At 39.8% G+C, this 6,644-nt stretch overlaps 1 protein-coding gene across 1 annotated transcript in view; it reads right to left on the minus strand.

Annotated features, from left to right (window-relative positions):
- Cntnap2 (contactin associated protein like 2) overlaps nucleotides 1-6,644 on the minus strand; it is a 1,699,165-nt gene that overhangs the window by 696,311 nt on the left and 996,210 nt on the right. The window lies entirely within an intron of this gene.

The raw sequence follows: 6,644 nt of genomic DNA on the forward strand, positions 1-6,644 counted from the left end.
TAACCACTAAGAATAATATATGCAGTGTATTATTTGTTGAAACTGTACTTCCGATTTGATTTGAAACTGTCTCATTGCTATATGTTTATCAATAAAACTGTAGAAAAAAAAATTAAAAAAAAAATAAAGACCAAAGAATACAGCTAAAGGCCTGAATCCCATGATAATGTCCTGCATGAACCATCTGGAGGCCTAGAGCTCCTAACAATGCCTCCCACATGTCCAGCGGAGGCCCAGAGCCCACAACAGTGTCTCGTGCAGGCCTGATCCATGGATCTGAGCTGGGAGGGCCAAAAGGTCAGTGCTGGAAGCTAGAGAGTCTGTGCCTGCAAGATGAGGGGTGTGAGCCAGCAGGCTGAGGGATCTGCATTGGAGCCAGGAAATAATACTCAAGGTAAGAGTCAGAGCTTCCCCAGAAGTGCCACAGCTGTCCTCAGCAGCTGTGAGGGTCCTGAGCTCCTCTAGTGTTGAGAAAAGCTGAGGTCCCACCAGGAAAGTCAACACAACAAGCTTCTCCGGGAGACTGAGCATTGCACCACCTTCCCCTCCAGAACCAAGAAGCAGTGCTCAAGGTGAGGACCAAAGCTCCCCGAAAGTGAACTGTAGCCATTCTCAGCAACAACAAGGTCCCAAGTTCTTCCTCCAATGAGAACAGCTGAGTTCATCAGGAAAGCCAGCATGACAAAGTCCTTTAAGAGAATCAAAAGCAGCCCTAGGAAAAACTCCAGCTCTGAAAGCTCCCAACAGCTTCTCTTCTTCTCCAGTTCTGCCTCTTATGTTGCCGGCAACCATCTGCAGTTGGGCCTCCCACACACAGCACCACACTGGTTCAGTTCTTCTGGGTGTTGCAGGCTGACCACAAGCTGTCAGTCCACCACAGGTGACTTCTTATTTTTTAAAATTAAGGATTAATTCGACAACACTCCATCTAAATTGTATGATTTACTTATTGTCTCTATCCAGTAGAGCCCAAGAACTTCAGTTTCTAGAATCTTCTGTATGTTTTACTAATAACATTTCTCAAGAGGTCTTAATGGCATTTTACAAAGACACAAAAATCTTACATTGGTCTATCCATTTTTCTACATGCACTCCTTTGAACATCTGTAGACATTTCTGTGTTCACATTTAAGGCTAATGTAACTTTCTGACTTTGGTGCCCTTTTGTCTTTCAGCAGAAAATAGGAGGTGGCCCCATTACTCTGGGGATATAGGTTGAATGTTACACATAAAACCTTGAAACATTAGAAATGCCATGTAGCATGAGATTATATATGCAGGAATGCTCCCAGAGGTAAGTGCTGAAGCCAAGTTAGACATGCATAGCACTAGAAGTGGGGGAGACTTGCAGCAGGAGTGACAGGAGGACCAAACAAAGGGTCCAAGTCACTGGGGGCATGATCTGGAAGGAGCCCCTCCTGCTCCTTTATCACTCTGGTTCCTGAGTGCCGTGACGTGAGCAGCTTTGCCCTGAACCAGACCCTTCTGCCATGCCATTTGTGCCTGGAAACTAGCTGGTCATGGGCTTTAATCATGGGCCAACATGAACTTCCTTTAAGTTGTTGATGTGAGATATTTGTCCCAAAGACCAAGAAAGTGATTAAGATGGAAATAGGATGGAGGTGAGAGACAGACAGACAGACAGACAGACAGACAGACAGACGACCCAGTAAAGAACGCTTATAATAAACAAGCTAATCAGGCCTTCTTATGGTGTTTACTAGCAGAAGGATAATGACAATCCCTTTTACAGGGTATTTGTAGCCTGTCTAGGTTAATAGCAAATGAATGGGGAACTTACAGATTTCGGGGACATGGTCCATTAGAAAGGAAAGGTTAGATCAACCACGTAATTAACAAGGTATCAAAGGAAGTGATTTCATACCCAAAACACTCCCCTGTAGAAGTGATGTCTTGAATTTGTCATTCAGGAGACTCAGACATTTAACTTGGGACCAGACTGCACCCTTGTGTCCAGAGAGGGACTTGGGTCACTAAATATCCCAGATGTTTCTGGACATTGTCTCTTTCCTCATCTGCAGTATTCAAATGATGAGTGAAGTTTAATAGTTTGTAATCAGCTCACTCTGATTCTTGTGAGCTTGATTTAACAGACTCTGTGTCATCTTGGAGTGATTGGCATCTTTACAGACCCAAAGGGATTTTGATAGAAGATTAATTAACATCCCCCCCCCCACAATGGTAGACTAGGGGTAGTCTGTGTAGAGGTCCTTGAGTCACCTTTATTTTATTAGGGGAAAAAATTCTCTGCTTTATTTAGAACATCTAAAGTTTAGAAATTATGTGCAAAGGAAATGTTGTATGTGATCCTACGCCTTCAAGTAATCTAGACACACAGGCTGCAGGAACTAAGGGGATTTAAAATGGATTACTGTCCCTATATTCAGCAATTTTTTTTCAAAATTAGTTCATGTCTATTAGCAACAGCCAAAAATTAATTGAAGGCCAAAGTCACTGTCTACTAATAGAAAGGTTTATGTACATGAGAAGAGGTTGAACAGTCCTTGGGATCACAAAGTGACTGTAAATGTAAAAGAAAACTAATAACTGTTACTTTGTAGTCAAAGCTTCATGAATATTTTATTATATGGAAAACAAGGAATCAGGTAATAAAAGTACCTTATTGCCTTGATAAGTTAAACTCCTTGGAAACTAAAAATTTCTTTCTGGAAGAAAAATCTAAAGGAAAAATAAAGCAGTGTCCTTTACAATAACCTGAAACAAATACCTGTGGCTATTGGAAATAATAGTTAATTTTCCTAACTTACTGAAAACCAAGTTCAAGGTCTCTTACTGCGTCCTCTCCCTCAGCCACAACCACGAAGACAGATCTGGGTTTTGTTTTTCCCTGAGGCTCAGCTATGAGACACAGAGCTGAGGCTGCAGGCAGAGAAAACAGCAGGAACATTCTGGCACTGCCTGGCATCATGGCTCCTATAGGCTCTTTGGCCTAAAAAAAAAATAGACTGACATTATCAATAATCTCTCAGAAGATAAATTTTTAGTATGATTAGCAAAACAGCCGTCAGATGTTCCAGTTTTTAAAGAAATAGACTCTCAGCCAATGTTATAGGAATTAAGGTTCTTTGTCACCTCTGTATTTTTCCTTTGTACACTTGTCATCAGATTGTTGAACCTTAAAACATTAGATGTTTCCTAGAGACACACAGAAGACTTTTGCTTCTTGTTTATGTTTGATGCATTTTTCATTCTAACTCTGTCAGATTCTAAGAGACTAAAAAAGTTATGTATAGAGATTTTCCCATGGAAATATTTCTCTTTCTTAATTATTTCCATCTAATCTCTCTTTCCAGATTTACAGGTTCATTTACCCGTGAAATTGTCTCATACTAATGATGTACTCCAAGGATAGGCAGCCACAAGACAATGAGAACATTACCTGTATAAAACTTGCTACTTTCTGTTTCTTGTAAAAAGCGTTGCATTCACATGTTAATATGTTGATTTTTGCATAATTATTAAAATCTAGGCTTTGATTTTTTTTAAAAAAACTTTAAGAAAGCAATTGAAAGTATATCCAGACATATAAGAGCCAATTTGGAAAATAAAAGAGCTGAAAATGTAAATTCTAGCACATTGAAGAAGAGAACCAAACAAAGATGAGTTAATATGCTGACATATGCATTCGTTTTCTCTTCTAGTTATATTGCAGGAGGGAGGGTTCCACGGTAGAGTGATTTCCTAACTTGTGCGGTGTCCTGGCTTCCATCTCCAGCCTCTCAAAATACAATAAAACAAAATAAGATATGATGATAGAGGAGGCCAAACTTAATACGGAAATCAGGCCTGCAGGGCCTCAGAGTCCCCTTAGGACAGTTGTGGCACAATCCTCAGGACCTAAGTGACTGGGACAACCTGCAGAGAAAGCAGCTATCCATCACTGAAGTCTCAACCTCACACTGCTAAGTTCCTTCTGTCTGGAAATTTGTATCATTGAATAATTTAAGAAAATGGCTATTTCAGAGACAAGCACTCTTTAAAGTGAAGGTGGGCGAAGAAAATAAAATGGAAAAATAGAACCACCTTTTGGGAGAAGTTAGGCAAGCAAGGAGTAGTAAGTCAGGTAAAGAACTATGTGGACCAAGGACTGGAGACTGAGGGCTATAGCTGGAGATTGCCACAGGTCACCGGGCTGTTTTCAGGAGGTAGGAGGAAGGTCTCCAACATCTTGGTTGTATCTATTCCCAAAAGCTAAGAGAAGAAGAAAATCAAAATGTCTGCAAGTTAATGCCTAAGTGTATTCTGAGATTATTCGACAGAAGGAGTGTAGTAACTTATTTTCATGCCACATCTCTCTGACCATTTACGTAATGTTCTTTCTCCCTTTCCATTCCAATGCAAAACCTGCTTCAACCATTCTGGAACTTGGACGATCTCTGGCCAACTCTGATGTTCTTGCTGAAGGGCAAGCGCTTAAGAGACACGAATCTAGGATCTACTCTATGTGTTGATTTACTTCCCAGGTGGGGCTGAAGTCCTGCTAGCCTAAGTGGCCAGCTTGGGGCCTGCTGAACTGTCCTGAGTCAGAGTGTAGGCTCTGTGTATGGCTCTGAATCTCAAGATTTCTGAAGAGCGGCGAAGACTCCTGAAGAGGGGACTTATCTGAGACCTTGCAGGCCTGATTTCCATATTAAGTTTGGCCTCCTCTATCATCATATCTTATTTTGTTTTATTGTAGTTTGAGAGGCTGGAGATGGAAGCCCGGACACGGCACATGTTAGAACAATCTGATCATCTTCTCCCCGCGCTGAGGCTCCTCTTTCCAGGGCAACTTTCCCTTTTCCTGTTTACCGTGCCTCTTGTGACATGCTGCTCCATGTTGACTGCCTTAATAACGTTTGGCTTTGCAATGCCATTAATTGTGCTTGTGTGTGTGTGAGCACAGATTAAAGCCAGAGGCTCAGCTTTCACTTAGATGTGGGTATGAATTCTTCCTCTTTTTCTGACCACCCTGCAGCTTGTGGCACTTTAAAGACCTCTTTGAACTTCAGCTTCATTATCAGCAAAGTGAGGACAAAACAGCTCAATAGTGGACTTCTCAGCAAAGATGAAAGGACTTTTGTTCCTCGAAAGTACACGCATAAAAAGAAAGAAACAAACACACAGGATTTGGAACATAATTGTTATTGGATAAGTATATGTGGTAGTTCCTTCCCTTTTCATGCACTACGGGGACATGGCCCGTGGATTTGTGTAGCTGTCAACATACAGCTCGGTATGTTGCATGTGATTAAAAAATGAAGCGAAAAGAATTTAATATAGACAATAACTCTACAGACTTCAAACAGCAAGTAAAATAAAGCTATGTTTACACATTTTTCTAGCTAGACAATAGATTGGTAAAGAGCTGTAGATCCAGTAATCATTGGTGATATATGGGGTATACTTCAAAGTGGAAAGATTAAAATTTCTATCAATTTGATTAGGGAGAATTGGCTATAATTTTGGCAGAACCAGGGATTGAACTCAGGCCGTTGCACTTGCCAGGGAAGCTCTTATTCCACTGAGCCATCTCCCCGGCCCTTGGCTATAATTTTGGAAAACATAACATTAGACTTGAGTTACATAATGTTCAGAAGTATTGTTCTATTCACTTGAAGTATTAAAGCACAATCATGAAATATTAGGAGAAAAATATAAATAATTAAACTTTTTATTTTAAAGAGAATAAGAAATAGAAAAGAACATTAAAAATGATACAGACGTTCAAAAAAAGACGATAGGAAATCAGCAATGGTTGTCCTATTGCATACTGTTATCTTCAAAGTAGTTGTTAACTTCATGATAAAAGAGGCCCTTTAAAAAGTGGGAAAGAGACCCAAATATGAAACGAAAAGTGTAGATGATTGCGAGACAAAACCATTCACAATCTACATGGAATACAGCAATATGTCAAAATAAAAGCGAACAGACAGGCTAGAAGAACACAGAGGCAATTAATTAATCTCCCTAACAGAGAGAGAGTTGCAGTCAACTGGAAAAGGCACGTTAAAAAAATAAAACATTGTTATAAACAGGAGACCCACACGAACAATCGGTGATAAACTCCTCAGTAACGAAAAGAAAAGGCGATTAAAACAAATTTAGAAATTTTAGTCTATTGGATGGGCATTCTAAAAATCCGACAGAAGTTTGACGCTTTGAAAACTCATGATCCAACAGAACTTTCACCAAAGCTTCATTTCTAGAAAACAGTCTCCTGCTCACAGTTGCACAACTGAGCTTTTAGAGAAGCAGCCCCTTCTAAAAGAATGTGTTTAATATTGAAGGAATTTTGGAATATTCCATACAATGATTCTCCTTAAAAGTTTCGGTGCAGGTTTCTTCTTTAAATCTGTTTAAATGGTGAGTGGTAATTTACTCTCCAGTCTTTATCACTGTCCTTAGACCATGATTAGCTCCAGTACTGAGATAAAGCACCCTCACCTTCATCTTCATGACCCAGCAAGACACACTACCTAGGGACAAATGACCTAGATCAAGCTTTCTATGCATTTGGGACCACTGATATTTCACTATTAATTGGCTCTCACATTGCTATTTTTTTTGCTTGTTTGTATATGTAATTTATTTATTATTTTATTTATTTATTTTCAAAATTT

Source organism: Octodon degus, unplaced genomic scaffold, assembly GCF_000260255.1.
Source record: "Octodon degus isolate 3935 unplaced genomic scaffold, OctDeg1.0 scaffold00027, whole genome shotgun sequence".
NCBI lineage: Eukaryota > Metazoa > Chordata > Mammalia > Rodentia > Octodontidae > Octodon > Octodon degus.